The 23,676-nt window shown below is 39.1% G+C and overlaps 1 long non-coding RNA gene across 6 annotated transcripts in view; it reads right to left on the reverse strand.

Moving 5' to 3' along the window:
- LOC103160033 overlaps nucleotides 1-23,676 on the reverse strand; it is an 80,706-nt gene that overhangs the window by 8,018 nt on the left and 49,012 nt on the right. For 4 of the 6 annotated variants that reach the window (XR_003488317.2, XR_003488318.2, XR_003488319.1 and 1 more), the window contains 2 exons: nucleotides 15,135-15,297; nucleotides 1,066-1,255 (listed from right to left, as the gene is read on the reverse strand). This is a non-coding gene — a long non-coding RNA (uncharacterized LOC103160033). Of the gene's footprint in view, nucleotides 1-1,065; nucleotides 1,256-15,134; nucleotides 15,298-15,425; nucleotides 15,587-16,390; nucleotides 16,562-23,676 lie in introns of those variants that run through there. The other 2 variants (XR_003488315.2, XR_003488314.2) reach the window with 2 other exon arrangements.

Genomic DNA, 23,676 nt, shown 5'->3' on the forward strand with positions numbered 1-23,676 from the left:
TTTATAATATTAACCACCAAGCCTCTGTTTTTGGCATTGCCCAACTTTTATGCCATCCAATATTTTCATGGTACCGAAGTTTTAGTTCTTCTCTAACCCTCTCAGACAAGTTCTTCTGAGCTCAAACAAGCTGGAGGAGAAGTAAGTACTGGGCCCTCTATGTGATGGTTGCCCAGCTTCTACTTTCAGGAGAAGGGCCAAGTCTAGGTCTCCTCACAGATGAGAAGGATGCTTTGGGGCTTGCTCCCTGATGGCTCTGTCTGTGCTGGTGAGAAACAAAGTCACACTGCTCTGACATTCATTGTCTAGAAATGTGGCTCCCTGTGAGAAGACGGGTACTTTTAGCTAGTAATCAAATCTCACTCTTTTTGTAATTCCCTAGGTGCCAGCAGCATTTTGTAAGTATTTGTCACCTAAATCAATCAGAGATCAATCAATTATAAAATGGCTGGGCAAATATAATATCACAATTCAGAGAAAGCACACAGAAAACCCTGAGACCCTATGGGTGAACATCTCCATTCAGGACAGCACCTGTGTATGTCATTATATACGTGACGGCACTGTAGGGTACTGTTAGGCAGAAGGTGCCCTCAGAAAGACAACCTTCACTACAGCCTGTCACACACCCATGGAAGACTACCAGAAAGCAAAGCACACTGTATACCAACAGAGTCCTGTGTTTATTTTTTAAACTAAATCTATTCAAATGGCTCCTACCACAAAGAAAAATGGGTGAAAAACCAAGCTAACTGATGGAGTGTGAAGATTTGGATAAAATGTTAAATGTATGTCAACATATGTACAGAATCTATTTGATAAAGCTGCTAACTACAAAAATGCAATGCTCAACAAAGAAGAAAAAGAGAAAAAATGTGGATTCTAGTGTGACAAGGACAAAATGGAAAATGTAAGTGAAACTTTAAACAGCAGTCTGAAGAGTGTTGCATAAAAGACAATCAGGATACTGATTTGTTTTTCAAACTTGAGAGAATGTGAGAAAGACAGCAGTATATAGTCCTTGCTTACAATCAAGTATTTGCTGCCCAACGGGTTGTTACTTACATAGTGAAAATGAATCCAGTTCTTTAGCTAGTCAGGAGAGCATGAATTTTGTCAGAAGCAGCTTAGTACAAACCAAGAGCCATGTTACATCTTGACAACAGCATTCCTTTTCTGGCCTTTATATTTAGGTGCAGATGCTGGATTGTACCCATGCTGACAGGGGAAGGGTTTTCACAGTACATGGCCAGTTCTGTAGAGCAAAAACAAACACTTAGAGAAATACCACCAAGCCAGTCAAAATTAAGATTAAAAACTAAGAAAAGTGGGGCTGGGAACAAAGTTACGTCTGTAAAGAACTTGTTATTAAACTTGTTATAAAACAATGAGGACTTGGCATTTGGTCCACAGGACCAAAGTTTAAAAAACACACAACAGCAACAGCGAAGTATATGATGGTGTTCCACTGTAATACTAGCAATGGAGAGAGATATTGGTGTATTCCTTGGGCTTGCTGACTAGTCAGCCTCCTCTAATTGATGAGTTTCCACAAGAGCACATGTCTTAAAAAAAAAAAAGGTAGACTGCACCCAAGGACAACATTGGTGGTTAACTTCTGGCCTATTCATCAAATGAGAGGGAAACATCAGGGAAAGATTAATGAGGGGGAATCTGCTTTCAATTGGAAATCATCTATTTTTATACTGCATAATATGCAATACATAAAGGAAGGTGGATACTAGAAAGTGTCACCATTACTGACAAAGTATGAGGAGGGAAGACAGCCACTGCAGCAAAAGCAGAAACATGGTTAAGAGCAGACAGGTACCCTGACATTCCACAGTGGGGCCATCAGATTCCTGAATGGCTGTTCTTAACTATGCAGAAGACGGGAAAACCTGAAAGGTTGGGAAGAGAGTGGAGTGACTCTGGGAAGACAGGGGCATGACTTTGATGAGTTTAATTAAAAGTTAGAAAAGGATGGAGTTCAGAGTCTACAAGAAAGGGAAAATTAATCCTAAGCCTGGGGGAAGGCAAGAGATGAAGGAAGAAGGTCTTTCTTCTTGAGCAGAGGAACAGACTTCATTACTAGGTTGAAAGGGGAAATAACAGGATTAAAATTGCTGTTTATATTGATGGTAACTAACACAGGGGAAATCTGGTTCCTCTTTCTGTGAGGGGCAAAAGGGGTCAGGAGAGGTGTGCCTTGAAAGGATTGACTGGAAGTGAGGTAGGGCTGGATGTGTGGGTCAATGTGCCCTAGGAATGGAACTCTCAGTTTATAAAAGAGAGGCCTGGGGTGAAACTCAGTGGCACTCTAGCATCATGTGAGGCCTTGGCTTCCATAACCAGCTCCCTACTCTAGAAAAGACTGCATTTTCCTGGGCTCCTGGCTGCAAGCCTCTAACCCCATGTGGTTCTCCTAACTATGCTATCAAGACTGGTTCAGATTCTCCTGGGAAATTACTAAGCATTTCCTGACATTACTCTGATGATCAAACTCTCTGTAGTTTGGGGAACTAAGTGGAGAAGAATAATCCCAAACATGGTCCTTCTTTTCCTTTCCCATCTTAAAAGTGCTAGTGCTAACATGGAAATCCCACACAGACTGGAGAGGGCTATCATGCCCGTCACCACATTTCTTCCAGAGATGTCCCTATGAATACCAGCAGGGAACAGAATCATTAGTGAAAAAAGAGCAAAATGGAACGAAAAGAAAAGAATTTTCCTTGACTGAGTTTCATTTCCACACAGAATCTTATATTCTTTGTTCACCCTTCAACCAGAATACAAGCCACCAACCGACCAAACAAACAAAGCAGCCCGAAGTTCTTTGACTCTATTACAAATAAGAAATGTGCATTGCACCATCTCCCTACAAATATAAAAATTCTGAGAAATCTAGTAGGCAAGAACCATATTTGATGGTGTCCTTTCATTTTCATAGTTACTTGCCCACAGATTTCTCCTCATAGCCCCCTCAAAACATCTCCCAGGGTACTGAATGCTATACCCAGATGCCTCATAGTTTATCACATATGCTGACAAGTTTGGGTGGCAAATTATGTAATGAGTGCTTGGGAATCATTTTCCTCAAAAACCACAAATGGGAAAAAGTAAGAGAGACAAAGAAGGACATTTAGCCTGACAAATACCTGGAGAATAAATATGCTACCAATATAGCACAGGTACAAAAAGATACCAGGTATGGATCAGTTTTCCAGGGAAAGAAACCTTCAATAGCGGCTGCCTTTACCTGTGGTTTTGTGAATCATCTGAAACCACCTATTTATTATTTAGTGTGCTTGTAGGAAGAACTGGAAATGAGCTCAGAGCCTTGGCCAAATAGTCAATGATGAGTTTGTGAAAATAACAAGGTGTATGGAGCAAGTAGCAAGAGAATGGTGACCTTGCTCACCAAAGGGACACAAGGGTTCCGTGATCCAGGAAACATCTTGGCATTTCTAAGCTTATTTATTCTTCAGTCAAAAGAAAATAATACTGAGCCACATAACCACAGAAACGCTTGCACACAATGAGATAGGTAGGTAGCTTACAAGCTGAGGCCAGTTCCTGAAGCTTCGCCTTGCTGCATAGGAGCCCTACAACAATGGTGTAATCGTGTTTCTAAAGCCAGCATGCAGCTGCTCTACCAATTTCAAGTAGGGAGGACACTTTGTAAAAACAAATGCATTCATTTACATGGCAATGGGTGGTGAAAGATCTGGGTGGCTACAGACTACATTCACTGTTGAACTCTGTATGTTCACCTATCCTAGAAAGTTCTATATTTCTATACCAAAACCATTAAAACTCTGGTTTTCCTTCCCTAAGAGACAGTAAATCTAGATTTTACCAAACAGGGACATTTTCAAACCCACCATCTACTGTAATAATGATATCTTGTTTTCTTCACATTCTTCTAAAATCAAGGAATAATCAACATGCAATAAACCACACATGATTAAATTAGATGATCTGGAGGTGTGGATTACAGAATCACCCATGAAACATCAGCATAAATAAGAAAGTAAAATTATCCACTAGACCTGGTTTCCCTGTGACCTATTCCAGCCCTTCCCTCTTACTATCCACATCTCTGTTCTCCACTTAATGCCATCCCTCATCTTTCTGCCATCTTTCTGCATTTCCTAGAAATTTGGCTAAATGGCATCACATTCAGTGTCTCATAAGGGTCTCTCATTTTATTTTAAGGCTGTAACTTTTTCCATTACTGAGCAATATCCATTGAGATACACCATGATTTGTTTGTCTATTAAGTTGCAGTTGGACATTTTGGGTTTTCTAGTTCTTGACCATAACTAATAAAACTTGTATAAACATTCGCATACACATGGCTTTCACGTCCCTCTAAACAGGAAAGCTTGATTTTGTATTTTGACATCCTAAGAAACTGCCAAATTGTCTTCTAAAATATTTTTACCATTCCACATTTCTTCCTAAATATCTGAGCCCTAAAGCTCTGCATTCTTAACTTGCACTTGATTGTCAGCACTTAACATTTGATCCATTCAACTAGTGTGTAGTTTTCATGTACATTTCCCTAATGACTAATGATGATGAATACCTTTTATGCACTTATCTATACAATAGGGGTATCTTCTTTAGTGAAAAGTCTATTGAAATGCTTTGCCTATGTTTTAATCTTGCTACTTTCTTATTATTGAAAATGTTATCAGTTTCTGAGTGATTGAAACAAAATCAATTTTTACAAAATTAATGGTACACCAGTAAATAATTTCCAAAAAATTCTAAAACCTGTTATGTTTATGATGAGCTTGAAACTCTCCTAAAGCTTGAAAAGAATTTAAATTATTTATGACTATTTCAAACTCTAGAAAACTTAGTGAATGAAGTAATCCAATACACTACATGGTACCCCCCCCCCAAAAAAAAACACACTGGTTACTACTATGAAAAATTTCCCAATTTTCAATAAGTCCCATTTCAAATCCTCTAATTATACTCTAGTCTTATTGATTCTATTTTACAAAACAATAAATCTCCTGTTTCAAACTCAGGCACATACGTGAATGTAAAGAAAGTTAAAACCCGTGTTGCATTGTTTGTGCACATGGTGGCAGATAAAAAAAAAGTGACATGCAAATAAGAACATGAATGCCCAGTTGAGATATGTTAACTGGCAGCTAAACTGGAGGGCAGTTCTAGGGATTGCTCTGAGGGAAAACAGGACTGGCTGTGTTGTGTGGCACCAGCAGGTTACAGTTGATGTGGGTTTCCTTTTAGATGCCTGGAAAATGACTCTGCTGACCACATCCACATTCTGAAATACTTTTTGAGAACTTGTAACCAAACTGCAGGAACTGACTCATTTTGCAGTGCCCAGCCACCACCACACAATCGTTTCGAGGAGACTCAAGTCGAAGGCAGAAACACTAAGGTTTCAGAATACAGGCAGAAAGTTGTCTGGATTTACATGGGAGGAGGGGGAAATCCCAGGGCACAGAGAACAAGGATGGGGTGGGTGCAGGAGATTAGGTCTTTGAAGAAGGACTGAGCACAACACAATCCTGACAAGACAAAACATGTACTGTTGTCTTCAAGGCAAGAAATCATCAATTTCTAGAAAGAAAGTGAATCCAGTGGAGAGATGTACACAGGATGATTTCACACAAAATGTTGCCTTAAAAGGCCATTCCTGAATTCATCTTCCTCATCTAGTCAGCAAAGTGATGCCCAATCAAAAGCACTCCCTTGCTTCATAGGATGTACGCAGGAAAGGACAGCATGTCTGGAACACCAGGAAGAATGAAGGGCTGTCACCTGGTCTTGCAACCAGAGATTTGTCCCCTGGGACTCCCCACCACCACCTCCCTGTCCATTTTTCCATCTTCCTCTTGGCTTCATTTGCAATGCTTCCAAAGGCATGGGTGGCCCAAGCCTCTCTCTGTTTTCATATCAAGTTCTTGAGTCAGGAAAAAAAGCAGCACACATAGCCCTTCTCACTGACACCACACTGTTCCAAAAGTATGCAATTCTCCTCGGCACAAGTGAAACAGATCAGTCAGTTTCAGCCAGAGGCAAACTATAAACAACAAAACCAATAAGTCTTTTTTGCAGGTGGGCCCCTTGTTAAAAAGAACTCAGGGTTAACAGGAGTGCATCCCTAACTAGTCAGGCCAGATGATAAGAAGTTTGGATAAAGGCTCAGGTATCATGAAATAAGATCTACTTAGGTAAGATCTATGAGTCCTATTTGTTGTCAGGTCTAGTCTAGTCTAGTTGTCTATATAATGTTATGTATATGCTTTATGTCCATTCTCACGCTTGCTATGCAAATTTCCAGATGATACTAAGTACACATTCTTTAACACACAAATCAAGACTTTCAGTATCAGATTACAAAAAGAACAATAGAGGGCATTTATGGCAATCATTGCTCTCCCTTTCAGGAATGGCAAGTAATTGTTTTTCAATACAACTTTAAATTCCCACCTTTCCCAACTGCTCTCATTTATCTAAGTTCCCTTCTTGTCTCCAGTTGTAAAATCAGTAGGATTTAGCAATTTTCTGACCTGTGTGAAACAAAATTTTCTTATATACTAATGAGGGACCTTATTAATTGAATGAATGCAAAATAGAATTAGAAAATAAAAAACAAACACCTAAGCAAAGACATCCCTGGTGAGAAGAGAGATATGTGTTAACAAAAATCAATCAAAACACAACACTATTAGTCAAGGTCCTCATTCTCCGGAATACATGGGATGGGAGGAGGAACTAAGCACATTGAGCTCCTTCATCTTTCTTTACTAGGAGCTTTGCCATAAACACAATCAGAATCATAAAAGTAGCATTTTATCAAAAGACAGCCCTCTACAAAGTATACCGACTTTGGTTTTTTAAAGTACAAAGGGGTTTGCCTCTCTAGGTTCCCTATGGATACCATATACATCCTTGGAAATATTATGGCCTTCCTCTAGTTAGTACCTCATCCCTCCAGCATCTTACTATGGAGTCCATCTTACTATATGACCAAAGAAGTTCTTTCCCTGATCTCTCTACGGGTTTCTCTGCATAAATGCCACTGCATCAGAGAGGCATTTTAATCAGCTCTAGCTAAGCAGCTGCATTCTAACCCTGTAGTATTCCCTATTTGCCTGGGTTGGTTGTGTGTTCACCCATTACTCCCTATATGTCTGGGTTGGTTGTGTGTTCAGCCATTACATTTACCAACAATTACCACACATATATTTCTTTCTACTCACCATATAAGCAAGGACTATTGACTGCTGCACTCTTAGACTTAGAATAGAACACTAAAACAAACTTTTCTCTGTGTGGTATCTTTGCCTATTATTTCTCCTACATACCTATCAAATCTAGTTGGCACTGGAGACAACCTTTATGAACACCTTACCAAACAATCCAAACTTTTAATGGTCAGGGTTCAGGGGCAAACAAGTGATCCATTTGCCTAGCATTAAGAGAAACTGTGCCTAAGAGAAGAAAGGATAGCTGCTCTACAGCTTACCTACCTTCCAGGGGTAGAAAACCCAATAGGAGTTATTAGCACGCTGATTCGAAACAGAATGTGGGAAAATAAGAAACTCTGCATTGACCAATTTGTTTGCTTAACTGTGATCTACGTTACCAATTCCTTCCATTGGACCATACGCTTGCCAGGAAAACAGACTTCACAATTCACACTAAAGTACATACTATCTTCAATGTCTTTGTGGCTATAAGATACCAGCTATTCTGATTCCTTGAGAAGAATCTGAATGAGTATTTTTAAAAGATCTGTGGGCAGTGAAATCCAGGGTGAATTTACTACTAATTACAAGTAAAGGTAAAATATGTCTTCCAGAAGTATTTGTTATTACAGCAGGGTTACAAGTAACACTTTCTCTGGACTGTTGGAGTAGCACTACTTCTTCCTCCCAACACAAAAGAAAAGTATCCCACCTCAATTTCCACAGAAGTTTACTTAGAGATTAAAAACCCAAACAAACAAACAAGCATGCAAACAAAAAACCCTCAAGTTTGAGTCGGATCAGAGTTTGTCTATTTAAAATTATTTTCCAATATATCTTTGGGGAGGCTTTTGTTAACATTACTCTTCTTTACAGAAATGGTTTGCAAGTTCTGAAACCGTATTTATAATTTAGCCATGATAAAAGGAAGCCAACTTATCCATGCAGTCATTTTGCTGCATAGTTTTCCCTCCCCAGGCTTTTCTTCCCAGTTTAAACAAGGAGACGGGTTATAGAAGATGACTAAAGACCTGATATCTGTGAGAGGTCTACTGCCCCTAAATGACAAGTGTCAAACAGAAGATATTTACAGAGGGAAATGGGACAAAGAAATTTACAGCATACACATTCCTCTCTCCAACCACATTCCATGGACTCTCGTCCTGACCTTTTCTCCCTGTCTGCAGGAAAAGGTAGAATGAGTAAAAATAAAGATGAATGAATGAGCAAAGAAAAAAGATGGAAAGAAGGCAAGTCCCATTAGCATATCCTCCTAGGAATAGGCCCAATTCAAGACCAGTGAGAATTTTTAGAGATTTCCAAGTGCTTTAAACTCATGGACCTCGATGAGCTGCCCTTACCTACTTTCTAAATCAAATTCTCAGCATGTATAGCAAGAGGAAGCTATTAACCTTCAAACTTCATTCCCATAATCTGAAATTTAACACTTGGTGCAAACATGAAGTTTTTTTGTTTTTTTTTTAATGGACATCAGTGGCTACTTCCAAGCTCTGTTCCATAGTGAAAGCCTTCAGAATTAAATGGAGATAAAGGTAAAATCTACTAATGAATACGGAATCTCCAAGTGCTCACATATGCCCCCTCCCCCCGTCCGCCACCTTCAAAAGAAAACTTGAGAGGAAAAAATACAGGAAGTTAGATGAGTAAATTTATTAGTGATTTAGATCAACTGAAAACAAGGAATTCCCCCTCCTGGACTTCAGTGGCCTAATTAAAACTCATAAAACACCAGTGACTAAGACTGCTCCTACTGAGCTGTCAAAAAAGAAGTAGCAAAAGTCAACTGTGTACTTCAGTAGAGAGGCCCAGGTCTGAAAGATGTGACACTTTCTAGAACAGACTTGAGAAGATCACTGCTGAAATTTTCAGCTCCAGTCAACTTTTACTCTGCCTTTGGACCCAAAGTACTTCCCATCTGTGCTGGCAACAACCTATTTGGATTCAGATTCTGTTCCTACAGCATACATGTGCCCCGAATAAAGTTCCTTTGTTTCTCTGTGCTTTAGGCACCTCACTTATGAAGTAGACACAATAGTGGCAGCCACAGCTTGCTGAGGATGAGAGAGACAAGGTACCTCCAGTGGACCACCTACAGGAGCAGCTACTTCAAAAATATTAAATGTATAACAAATGAGAGCCAACAAATTGTTGCTATTTTAGTTAATCACCAGTGCCCAAACTCACAAGTTAGCTGAAACCCACAGGGCAGGGGCTAAACTGAAAGGGTTGAGGAAAAATCAAGTGAGTAGAGCACCATCATTCCATGTTCTCAAACATGTGTGTTTCTATGTAAGATCACATGTAAACACCAGAACTCTCTTTAGGTTCTGTGGTTAAGAGAAACTGATGGAATCAGCTGAGAGGCTGATTAAGTAAGCTTAATAAAGAGCAAGCACATTTGCTCCACACACTGGGGACTCTCCTAGAGTAATAGTTCAGATTTGGAGATTATTCTGTGTGTAGGTAAGCAGAACTGTGGGAACTCACAGCAAAGCATTGCCAGGCCTACATAAATTCAACCCATTCTTCCTAGTTAAGAACTAAATTAAGGTCCTTATGTGTACATGAGGAAGTGTCAACATATTCTCTTTTAAAAATATTTTATCCATTTTGTAAAGAGAGAAAAGCAGAAAAATGACAGTAACACCAGCAATAAGGTACCCACCAGAACAGTCAGGTGTTTCAAGAACTAATTTTTTTTTTCATGGCCAAGAAGGACATGCCCTTTAAAATGAAATCTTAGCTTGGCCTTCATGACAGAAGATTCTACCTTATGATTAAGGAGGGGCTTTCAAGACAGCAGGGTTTCTCTGTAAAAGCTCTGACTGTCCTCCAAACCAGAGACATCCACCTGTCTCTGCCTCTTTGTGCTGGGATTAAAGGCCATGCATCACTGACCAGTCTCTGAAAGGTTATATTTTTTCTTTACAGTTACTTTTTCTTGTTTTTTTTTTTTTGAGAAAGAGTTTCTCTGTGTAACAGTCCTGGCTGTCTTGGAACTCACTATGTAGAATAGGATGCCCTTGAACTTACAGAGATCCTCCTGCCTATCCCCCCTCAAGTGCTGGAATTAAATACGTGTGCCACCACAAACCAGGTTATATTTCTATTTATGAATGAAGTTATCATAACATTTAGATTAATGTTTTAAGGTGATTTCAAAATAGATGCTACATACTATACCTAAGAAAATAAAATGTTTCAATTGTTATACTAACTTATAGAAACATCAAATCCAACTTCTGTAAGGATCAAATCTGTTCAATTACAAAAATAAAAAAATAAGCTATAATAATGTATTTACATTTAACCACATAATTTACAACTAATAGCATGTGTGGTATGCCTCATGTCTTCGATTAGCTTAAACACTTTAGAATATATAAATTACAGTAGTGAGAGTTTACAGTATGGAATCCTAAGAAATGGAGTTAAGATTATTACATTTTTAACATATAATACATACAGCAATTGTTTTATGTTGACTATTTTTCAATTTAGTAGGCATTAAGATATTTTAGCTGAAATACATGTTCTAATTCTCCTACCCATCTCTATGTTTAAAAGTCAATAAAATGATTTTACTTTGCATGTTCTCCTTAATTCTTACTCTTCCTGGTAAAGAAAATAAATGGTCATTTCATTTAAAAAATTGAATGAAAACATGTTCTCCAAATTTTGACCATACAACCTAAACAAGTTTAAGAGAAATAAATTTTCAGAACTATTAGGCCTGGTCTACAGAGCAAGGTCAAGGACAGCCATGGTATACATAGAAACCCTGTCTCAAAAATACAAAATGGAAATAAAAGAAAAACTGTCGGAAAAATATTTCTTATCAACAGCAATTTAAAATGAACATAAGGGAAGTTGAAGACAGAGATCAAAATATGTATCTAGAAATCTTTACATCTGTTTAAATCTAACAAACCAGCATTGGTTAACTAAACTGTCAAGCAGGGACATAAAATGTACAATATGCCAAAAGGAAGTAAGTGCTAAAAAGAAAAAGTGGGGACAGAGAGACATGGAAACGAACAGGGAAAGCTGCATTTTCTTGATCACTAGAAACGCATAGGGACAAGAGAACCATCGTAGACATATTTTTGAGAAGCACTGTTAAAAGTATCCTTTTCTGGATTCAGATATGCAGTTCAATTTCCAGGGGCTGCCTCATTTCCTGGAGGCATTTATTGTGCCAAGCATGACTCCTATGCCAAAGAGTCACCCCCTCTGAGGTGACCATTTCTCCCTTCATAGTCTAGACCCCCTCTGGGTTAGAAAAAATTAGCTATGAAAAGACTTTTTCCATCTATATAAGTAAATTCCCTTGGGATTAAGAAAAATGTATTCATTTTCTTAGATTTTCCCAATTAAAAAAGGCAAGTTGATTCACTGTTAAGAGAGGTTGTACCCCTGGAACTCCCACAGCACAACCATAGCCCCATTAACAAACATTTCACACAAGATCCTGGTAAATGACCATAGTGGTGATATCATCACCTTCTGATGACACTAGGTATGGGGTAAGCAGGAATGAAGGAACCAGGTGACACACCCCTGCAACACAGCCAAGTTTCAGTGCTTGCAAAACCAGGCTCCATTGTTTTGTATGTCATTTTGGGCAATTTGCTTCACCTCTCTGTGAAGTTTTCTCTGTATAAAATGGCTTTTCTGTATACTGGCTTTTCAGTTACTACACGTAAGACATTTGACACTAAAATATATCTCCTGGGTAACTATCAGGAACTAGTAGGCACTGTTCTAAATGCCAGGGATATATTTAGAAAAGTAACTAACACATAGCATGAGTCTAATAAATGGTGATTCAAGAGTCACAAAGCCTGATCGGGTAAGAGACACTCAGATTATTATAAATCTTATAAAGAGGGTGATTATTTAGCATACACACATATGTATGTAACTTCAGAGGAGGTCTAGTATAATAGTCCAGAATCAAGTATGACAATATTTGTGATAAAACATATAGACTTAGTGAGCTAAATAAAGACTACAAGTGTCCTCTTGTAAGCTCACGTCAGGACTTGTCAGTTCGTGACAAACTTTTCTCCATTTGTTATAACATTTGGATTGAAATGGTAGATTTATGTTTATTAAATAAGTGACAAACCTTATTGAAATCTTTTCCTAATTAATTCTTGCCAAAATCATTGAGGAACAGAAAATGGGAATAAAAAATGCCTTCAAGCATGGAAAATGCACAAGTGCATAATTATTCTATGGTACATATTAGTCTAAACAGTCTCTGGCCCCGATATGGCATTGCCGAGATTCTCAGCCTGCCAATTCACTCAAAAACTGTTTTTAAAGACAGCAGAGACCTCAGCAGTCAGCCTTGGGGAGAAGAATACATGCTATGCCAAAGTGGTAAGCCACCCTGCTGCTACCAACAGAATTCTCTCCACATTGCATCTGAAGAAAATATTTGCAGCTCTTGTAGAACCTCCAATAACTGGTTCAAAATGTTCTCACTACTGGTCAGCGCTGGACAAAGATGTCCACAAATCTCATGGAAACTGGCTCCTTATCACTCCATATGTTGGTACTTAGCTCCCCCATGAATTTGCCTTAAAGTATTGCTTTCTTCAAGATCTATGCTACCACCAATTCCATGCTTATCACATACACAAAGGCAAGAAGACACAAAAGGAATACAGTGTTTCCTACACATGAGGCTTCGTGTTTCTCCCTTCTTGTTATCCTCCTACTCAGTAAGACTGTAGCAGAAGGTTTGAATGGCATTTATGAACTGGGATCTTAAAGGTACATGTCAACATCCAACTACTCAGTTGTCATAGGAACAACATTGCAAGGCTTATCTGAGTTCTAACAACAGACAGTCACTTCATTGGTGATTAAAGCCCCCTTCAAATTTAGCTTATACACACACACACACACACACACACACACACACACACACACACACACACACACACAGACAGAGAGAGAGAGAGAGAGAGAGAGAGAGAGAGAGAGAGAGAGGTGTTATTAGTTCAATAAAATGTAATCAGACAAAGGTGTATAGTATACTTCCTGAATACTACTGGGGAGAAATGATTGAGGCGTCACTAATATATTTTACTAAATGTGACAAAATACCAATACTTTCAGTGACTCCAGGAGAGAATTAAGAGTGATGCTTTTAGATGTATATTTAAACTAATACATTGAAATTTACATTATATTCCATTTTTATCACTCAAGACAATGGCTAAGTGCCTGAAGAACATCTAAAGGTTTTATATAGTCTTTTTCCTATGTAGCATGCATTTATTAAATCACCATGTTTTATCCAAGTATTTACATGAATTATAGGTGAAAATAAGTATTACTAAATATGCAATAGCAATAGGATATAAATTCTCTAGAAATACTTACATGCTTTGCCACCATTTTTCAGTCTTTCTCTCAAACCTATAAATTCCTGTGTGTCAAGAGGGCATACCTTAATTAAGTCAAATGACTTGTGGCAGTCACACAAATTTGCAATGCCAATGTACTGATTTACGGCTGGATCTGTACTTCACATCCATGCTTGTCTTTAATTTAAACGGAAGTCTTTGGGGAGTTATTTATTAGCCTAAGAAAAATGGTCTTCAAACCTTCAAAGTATGTACACTCATTACTACTCGCTTTCCTCTTCTGTGTTGGCACCTCACTCTCCGAACAGAGAATCGTAGCTTTGCTATCCAGTTACAGCTTTCTTTTCTTAAGCTGAGGATTTTATGATTTCAAAAGCAGACTAGGGGCCACATGTCAGGAATGTTCATCCAACTTTCAATTTACTCAGATACTTAAAGCAAAATAAACACCATTAATAATTCAAAGCACAGTTCCATTCACTGGCCAGTTTCATGTTTATATTCATAAATGAAGATTGCCCAAAATACCTACATAATTACTAATACTTCAAACATTCCCCTCTAATTCTATGTATGTATATATCACATGAGTACTTCAACTGACCAATAAGGAACTTGCAAAAATCAAGCAGCCACACACTATCTAGTCTTTGCCTATTGTGCTCATTTTTTTCTCCACACAATCTTTATTCAGCAAAGTCAAGTAATCAAACATTCATGATTGTTATAAAACTGTGCTATCTCACTGTCCTTAGGAATACAGACATTCAAAGCTTTATTGTCTTTTTCTGGAATCCTTAAGAAGAGCAGCAGCTCAGGTTCAATAGCAGAACACTGAATTTCAGGTTTCAGAGAAAGAAAGCCAGACACAAACAAAGGCACTCCACCACTAAGAGTGGCTCATGACCATCTTGAAAATGCCATGGGCTATATGGAAATAGGCACCCTTTGCTTTATTAATGTAATCAAACAGAACAATCTCAAAATCATGACATGAATGCAAAACAAAATCTATGACCATCATAATCCGATGTTTTGGGTGCACTGCTTCAACTTTCATTTTGTGAAGATCTAGATGAAGGACACAATGGGGAAGCAAAGGAGCCGACTAATTCTGAAAGGCAAATTTCAACTTGCTAGTCATACTGAAATGCAAATCTATATCCACGGGAAAGATAATGTAGCAACTCAGTCAAACAGCCCATTTTCATTTTGTGCTTTCCCCAACTGAAAAGGAAACCATGTCCAAAAATTAAGACCTAGTTATATTACATATGTTTGGTTGAACTAGTAACATTCGGCTCATTTTATTAATTACCTGGTTTCTTATTGGCCTTTGTGCTATACTGAGGGGCTTCGTGCTTTTAAAATCCCTACCTTTGCTATTATATTTTCTATTCTACACACTTGTTAGGGGTCTGTGAACAATTTTGCAATTCTCCCACACACCATATGATAGCTATTAGGGACAATGCCACTTTTCACTTACCGACTCTGTAAAATGCAGTGTTTCCTGGTGACAGAACACTGCAGCTTCCGTTCGCCGATACTCCTTCTTCGCTTGGTAAATCTGATTATAAAACAGCTTTGTTCTGATCACACGAGGCACTTTTCCTACAAAAGTTTTCTAACGACTTATCTGCATTTCAGTCCTGTGACAAAATGAATCAGACAAAGGGGAAACAGGGGACAGGGAATAAGTCCACACAAGTTCTTGGCACACATTTTCAGCTACATTTTTCTCAGTTTAATCAGTAAGCTACATTAAAGTGACAGTTACCAGTTCAGGAAGGCAGAGTTTGATCAAATCAGCCACACGTAATCTGAATGTCTTCCACTGTTGTGCAGACCCCAGGGCAGCAATTACTTGGTCATCTATCACGAGAGAACTCACTGACTAGACCCCACCCCCACCCTGCCCCTGTTGAGCGGCAGCCAGCAGCAGAATAGAGTGGACAGTCGCCTGACCCGGGACTTCTTATAGGGATCCGGCAATTAGCTGCTGACCAATCGAAACTAACACCTCGTACCTAAGTCACATGACAGGGCAGTCCCTGTGACTGTAGGATTTCTGAATTACTGGGGTTATACAAAGGACACTCATTCAGGAAGGGGGGGGGGACATAAGCCGCAACAGAAAGCGCCCTGGCAGCAACAACTCAAACTTTAAAACAAGTAATACCTTCACCTCACACAGACAGAGAAGAAGCCGAGACCTAGCCAGGATGGAAATCAGAAGAATGTCTGGCATTTACCTAAAAATAATCCCAAAGCAGAGCTGAGTTTAAAAACTCGCTTCAGCTATAAATATACTGCTCAGGCCGCTTCTGCCCATCTCCCTGACAATTTTACATTCAAAACTTCCTTCTGCACAGCTCCATGGAGACTTGTAGAGCTACTGTAGGGAAATGGGAGAGGTGCATACCCCTCTTTTCCCTCCCTCAATGGGCCCTAGAGAAGATTCCTGAGTCAAACACGTTTCTCTTAAAACACTTGTAAGACTTAAGCAATTTAAGCATCATCAGGACAAATCTTCATGCTAACTACAAATAGCCCCCTTTCGTGTTCATTTTGTACTGTCCGTATCAAGCTCACTCTTGTTAAGTAAACAAGCCCACTTCATGAAGTAGCTGCAAATTCATTTTTAACACCCCCAATTTCTCTTAAATACCACATATGCCTCCGGAAGAAATTCAACCATGAATACCCCTCCCATTTCTTCATTTTCTGAAAAATGGTACTTACAAGTGTTTCTTGTTTATATCTGTCCATTTCTTCTCCCCCTCTCCTGACATCTGAAGTCAAAACATAGGCTCAGCTTCACCTTTCCAAACCAGACGCCCTATTTTGCTTGAGCAAAGCTGCAATAGCTATTTCTCTGAGGCAAGCCCAGAGCACTGTGCTGCTTGCCATTCCCAATTTATGGAAGGAAGCATATGTCAAACAAACCAGGTGATGACTCACACTGCCTCCCCCGGCCACATTTTCCCTAGAATGGGAGGGTAGTGTAAGCGCAGCCATTTGGATATGAGTCAGTTTTTATTAGACTTGTGGTTGTGGCTGATCTGACAAGCTCAAGTTTTTTCTTTTGTAATCTGTGCATTTAAGAATCACAATGCATGTTCTAATCGGTTTCAAAGCATTCAATCATGTAAAGAAAGGTCCAAGATTATTTTTGAAGCCTCAGCTAAGCTCTAGCCCCACTTCCTAATATGTAATATTTCAGAAGCATGTTCTGGAAATTTAACAACTAAGGCCACTGAACAATCAAGTTCACACAACACTTGGGAATAAATGTGCAGTCTGCCTCACATCTTCAGCAGCAGAGGAACTCAGTTTAAATCTCATGTTGGGGCCCATGTGTCAGGTTCTTCAGGAAGTGGTCAGGGACATGAGAGACATGTAAGAGGCTTTCACTTTTGCATGCACTGCAATTTACACTCTAACTTGAGTGACTCACATAGAAACACAAATGTGTCAATGACCCTGCCCCACCCCAACATCTGAATAGTCTTTTAATATCAACTTGTTTAAAAGCCTAGGACAGAATTTTAAAAGTCACCAAATGGTCTGTAGGAAAAATCCAAAATAACTGCTTAAAAGTCTCCTTTGCAGTGAAAGGTTCAGTAACCAGTATGATGGGAGTGGCATTACATGGAGTCAATTGTTCCCAGGTATTACGCAGACAGGAAGAAATGGAATAATGAGTGCAATTCCCCCACACAAAAAATCTGAGAGGCTCAGGCAAACACTTCAGCTGTAGTTATCTCTTTTCAGCATACTTCCTTTAACCTTGAGCAAAGTCAGCAACTGCTTTGACCGAGGCTTAGCATTTACTGTTGATTAAATTGATGGATAATGAGTTATGTTTTACCTTCTATTTTTACAACAAAAGGCAATATTCAAATATCAATTCCCCAACACATATGAACACAGAAAAGATACTCACTTAAATAATATTTTTTAATTTTAAATAATAATTAAAGCTATTTCAGGAGTTGACCATTTACTTTGTTAAAAATTCCCCTGTAAGATGTTACTGGAATAAACACCACTCTAAATTTTCATATAGAGTCAGGTTTTAGAAATTAAATTTATATAATCTACTTGGAAGCACATTTCCAAATTATACTGTTCAAGACTATTTTAACTACAATCACATATTTCTCAACTAGTTATTAAAATCTGTTCATATTTCAACATGGACATATTAATCTAGTCACTGACATTTTCATAGTAAAGCTTTATTGGCTTAAAGACAGTTACCAGCCTATGGTCCACAGACAACATCAAATCTACATAATTACATAGCTTTCAATGGAAATAAACAGAACTTTAACAGAATCAAACACCAAAAATGGCATCTGAAGAGACCTTTAGCATTTTTAAAAGGAGGATGGCTATGTTTCAGTCCTGGTTTCCCCATTCCTAGCTGTGCATGTGAACTGAAAAAGGATGGAGGCAGTCACACACACTGCCTCCATTTTAAATGATAGGTGTTCTATCATTTAAAACAACCTTTAAAATGACTTTAGTGTTGATGACAAACACCTGAGCAAGCCATCATATTCTACAGGGAGTTTCAGTATATGTTCGGGCTTTTCCCAATAAGGGAGCTATGACCAAATGGAACCAGTCAAAGAAAGGGTATTCAGAAACTCCCATCACAGCCAAGAATGGTGACAAAAAGCCTGGCATCCCAGCACAAGCAGGAGGCTGCCAGGTTATAGGGCTATGGCGGGAGGATAAGGAGTTAGTTTAAAGCCAGCCTAGGTGAAACCCTGCCCCTCAAAAAAACCAAACCCAGAACTCTCATTCCAGTTGTCCCAGATAGGTCAAAATATTAAGAATGTCACCAGCCAGGAAAAAGAATTAGAAGAATATTATAGCCTTGTTCAGGGCAGAACACTGTCTGTTATCACCAAACAGCCCCTAACAAGAAGGACGAAGAAGAGTATAGACCCCGACAAAAGTATTTGTTTACTCCTTTGCGGTTTTTTTTTTTTTTTAGTTCATAAGGCCACCATAAAACCCCACTACATTTACCCTAAGTGAAACTCAGGCAGTTGGGTGGATAACCTCAGTATATATTCTCTGTTAGTTTGTCTTTCAAAAATTTTATTTCCTTTATCCAAGTACAAGAAGCTCTGATTCCATCTGAAAAGTATATGAAGCAGTTTAACCATTCCATAAAGCTCTCGGGTAACAAAAGCTAATAGTTTCAAGTCAGCAAGTGACATAGTTGAAGTACACAAGAAGGACAGCAAGCAGACATCTCTGGGGGTACAAGCACACTTTAGAAATATGCAGACCCTCAAATACCCTGTTTGGAGGAAGGACAGGCAACTGCTCCAATTTGTCTTTAGCATGACAGCTAAGGGGGCAGCCTAATGGAGAAAGGGTGGTTGGGATTGCAAATGGGGGGGGCGCTCAGGCTCACCCCTTTGCTTGGGTGTATGGGTCAGAGGCAAAGATCTGGTTCAACTTTGCTTTGTATAAAAAGAATGGAGTTCCTTCTGTCAGCAACCCAAAATCCCAAATAATCTGACTTTGTCAGTTCCAGAAACCTCAACTATAGGACAGGATGAACACAGCCAACCAGAGATGCAATACTGGCCCTGGTATAGTATTGCCTGAAGGACCCCTTTCTGTTTTTCATCACCTGGAGAGTGGGCATAAAGAACAAAATACAAGGAAGAAAGAGAAATCTGTTTCCAAGGTGAGCAGCCACCTCCAGGAGTTATATTCCACTCAAAGGGTGGGAAGAACAGCTTCAAGCTTCCAAGTCACACTCTTCATTTGAAGGCAAATAATGTGAGCTATGATGACGCATGACTATAACTCCCTGCCTTGGGAAGCAAAAGTGAGAGGATCACAAATTCAATACCACCCTGAGCTAAAGAGTGATATCTTGGCTTCAAAACAAGACCAAATAAAAATCATTGTTTACGAAAGTACTCTGCTTTGAAAGCACTTTAGCTTTGTATACAGTTTATATTTAAAAAATTCCAGTACCACGATTATCTCATAGGAACTTGCCTCCATGGCTATGCTATGTAAATGCCTCCACAAACATGCACACAAACTACATGCACATTTATGTAAGACACTGGGAGCATGTCATTATGAGGGCTAGACTCTGTTCCAAGCTTTTCATGTCATATAAGGAGCTGACTGTCTTCTTGAAATGATTTCACACAGAAGCCGCATACTTCACTCAGAAAATTTTTTATTACTTGTCTCCTGCCCCACCCATTTTTAAGAAGGAACTGACTCAGTTCTTTGATGACAACATCGTGGGTGGGAGTGAATACAGGAGTGGGAAGGGTAGGAGAAGAGGAGGAGGGGGGAAAGAGGACGAGGAGGGAAAGAGGAAGGAGCCAAAAGCTGAATCACAGCCATGTGAGTAATCTTAGGGCTTTTTTTTCTTCTTCCTTAGGATATAAATCAAATTAAGCTTGTTTTGCTGTGGGTGAAGGAAAGAATATAATAATATCATGAATCAGAGCAATTATCAACTATGTAACACTCACTAAAAATTAACCACAATCACTGTTTTCTCACAAGCTGTCCAGAACAAGCAAGAGCATTTGCTAATAAATTCAATTCTTGACAAAAATCCCTCAAGTTAGAACTCGATGATAACCCCCTTCTCTAAAAAACCTAACATTTACATATATATTTCAGATGACTTATTCAGAGCCCACTGTGAGATAATCTTTGACCCTTGGAGGTGAGTGAGCAAAACAAAAGGAGAAAACTGGGTAGAGGCCAGGTTACACACTATACTGGGAAAACAAAATGCATAATTTATGAGAACAATTTCTTGAGACATGACCTTAACACCTCAAAACCATCCACTGGAAATGATGAGTAAATGAGTGGGGGAAATCCTCAGAAGAAAGTGGGCATCTCTGCCCTAATAGTTTGTAGTAAGAAGAAAGTTATTACGTGAATCTTTCAAAGTGGCTAGCCGGAAATACATGACCCTTCATGAATGGATGGATTTACTGGGAATAATTAGAAAAAGATGGACTGGAGACTAATAAAAATGCATTAAAAATGTATGCAAGAGTATTACGTGGGGGCAGGGGGAGGGGGAGAGAAGATCAGCTCTCAGGCACACCTCTAGTCAATCACCTGGACACAATGGCAGGAGGACTGCTGAGTTCAAGGTCAACCCATACATACAAACACAGTGAGACTTCCTTAAAACAAAAGTGGCTAGCTGAAAGAATGTTTTTAAACACCAAATTAATATTTTCTATTCTTGGATAAATATAGATATTAAGAAGTCAAAAGGGCATTTTCCCCCTTGTCAGTGTTGAGTCTGGAACCCAGGTGCTCTGGCATGCTAGGCAAGTGCTCTCCCACTAAGCTGCTTGCTGTTGGTTTTGCTAAAGGTCGGAGCTAACAAGACAGTGCTTTCTACATAGCCAGTTCTTTCCAGAATGATCTACAGAGCTCAAAGAGGACAGTGCTTTCATCACATTGTTCACTTTTCCAAAGTCCATTTCTATTTATAGGATAGTAATTTTGTACTAGCACCATTACAGGGAGCTCTAATAAATTATTTCAATGCAACTTTGAATACGCCAAGGCTTTTAAGCTTCTTGGGTTCTTTGTACTCCTCAATTTGTAAATGTTAATTACTAGCAATGAGTTCTTTGTGGATGATAATTTGTGTACCCAAGTTTGTTTATCTGTAAATCTTAACCAAGATATACTGTCTATCAGTGTGGGGTTTATATAAAATGAGGCACATCTGTTCTCAGACTGAATGACTTAGCTATCTACATACACTCAGCTTTCAAGTACTCTGCCAAGTAAGTGCATGACTTATTTTTCAGTCAGTATTCTCCAAAATCATAATCTCAAATTTCCTATGTAACAAAACCAATTTTCAAGCCCAATTTTGCCACATCCTGTTCTGTGCCTACGAAAACTGGCTAAAAGAAACTTACAATTCATATTTAATTCTCTCAGGGGGGAAAAGGTTCTATAGCTGAGAAGATGGTTCAATAGGAAAGTACTTCACTTGCGAGCAAGCACAGGACCCATATTCATTCAGAACCCATGTTTTTTAAAAAGTCAACCATCATTGTAAAACATCAGTAATCCCAGTGTTGGGTAAGCCAGAAAAATTGGCTTCCTAGGTCTCACTGGATAACATGGTACAGCCTACTCAGAAAGCTCCAGGCCAATGAGAAGCCTTGCATCAAAACAACAACAACAACAACAAGAGTGGATGATGCCAGAGCAATAAGGCCTGCACATATGCATGTGCACCTGCACACACATAAACACACAACATGCAGATGTTCTAAATATGAACTGTAGGCTAAACTGTGAGGAAACAAAACAGGGGCTGCCAAGCATTTGTCAAGTTGTGGGAATCACAAGTTTCAGAGGCATCATAGATTTTAAATGGAGTCAATTTCATACTGATTATAATCGGTCACTAACTATGGAATAAGAGACGGGGAAATATAGTAGCAAAGAAACCCTGGAGAGGGGCTGGTGAGATGGCTCAGAAGTTAAGGGCACTGGATGCGCTTCCAGAGGTCCTGAGTTCAAGTCCCAGCAACCACATGGTGGCTCACAACCATCTATAATGAGATCTGGTGCCCTTTTCTGATCTGCAGGGATACATGCAGATAGAACACTGTATGCATAATAAATAAATAAAATATCTTTATAAAAAGAAAAAAACCCTGGAGAGCATAAATGTGGTCAAGGACAGAGGATGTATATACGGGGTTGGAGGGATGATCTTTGTTGGGAGTTGACAACACAAAGGAGTCAGTAGAAGCAGAAAGCAAAAAGTGGATGTGTTGAGTAAGGAGGTCAGCATACCAACAGCCCTCATAAAAAAAGACCACACACATCCTTGGAAACTGGCTTTCATAGATGGAAAACAATGCACTGTCAGGAACCAAATGAAACAGTAAGAAAAATGGGGAAAGGGAAATTGCCTAGACAAGAGGTGAAAGCAATTAACGGTCCTATTGAGTAGTGACACTTACGTACCTGAGAATGACCAGCATGGTACATATGCATAAAGGTGCAATGGGTAGCACTCAGAGCTTGGTGGCAACCAACAGTTGTTTAATTTGACTTATTGCCCACTTGGCAGGTGGGAAATCATGCCTGGTACTAGAAACTTAGCCAGCTTCCAAGGCTAGTGATGTCACAGACCTTAGAAAAGAATCTACTTCTGTCAAGCCACTTCCAGCATAATTCCTTACTACATTCTAAATCTTATCCTTACACCCACAGTTAAATGTAGCTACCACCCCTCCAAGAAGCCTGTCTTTATAGCAAACAGAAGCCATCTCAGAAAAACCACAAATGGACACAATAGAGAGATGAGCAGGTCATAGACAGCCTAAGCCCAATGGATACGAATATACCCTAAATCCTGCATCTACCGCTCAGGGAATAATACAGAGGAAAGGGGGAATGATTCTAAGAGACAATACCAGAAAGCTTTCTGTGAAAGTCTCTCCTACAAATGGGGGGAACAACGGCACTATCAATGGATATGCTAACATGAAAAGGGGAAATGTTCATGGGGTTTTACCCCTAGGCAAAGAAAAATAGGCAATTAATGACTGCTGAGGTAAGGAGAATTAGCCACTCCCAGGGATGAGTCTCCTCACCCCATTGGTTTCCCAATGCACAGTGGTCAGCCTTGAAACCATATATACACACTGACTCAGTGCGTGTTTATGCATATTAGTGCATATACCCAAGCACATATTTAACAAAGGGAATGGGGAAGTTGATGCATTTCTATTTCAATTAAAAACATTAAAAATGGAAAAGGGAAACATGAAAAAGGTATAACCTCATTTGAAGAAAGTCATTTTAATAATAATAATAATAATAATAATAATAATAATAATAATAATCCAACCTTGCAGCTATTAAGTTGCCACTTTCCATTTTTCGATAATGTACCTTTCTACCTACCTCCTAATTTACCCTGATTCCCCATTATCCAGCATAATATCAAGCTATCAGAACCA

Source organism: Cricetulus griseus, chromosome X, assembly GCF_003668045.3.
Source record: "Cricetulus griseus strain 17A/GY chromosome X, alternate assembly CriGri-PICRH-1.0, whole genome shotgun sequence".
Lineage (NCBI taxonomy): Eukaryota > Metazoa > Chordata > Mammalia > Rodentia > Cricetidae > Cricetulus > Cricetulus griseus.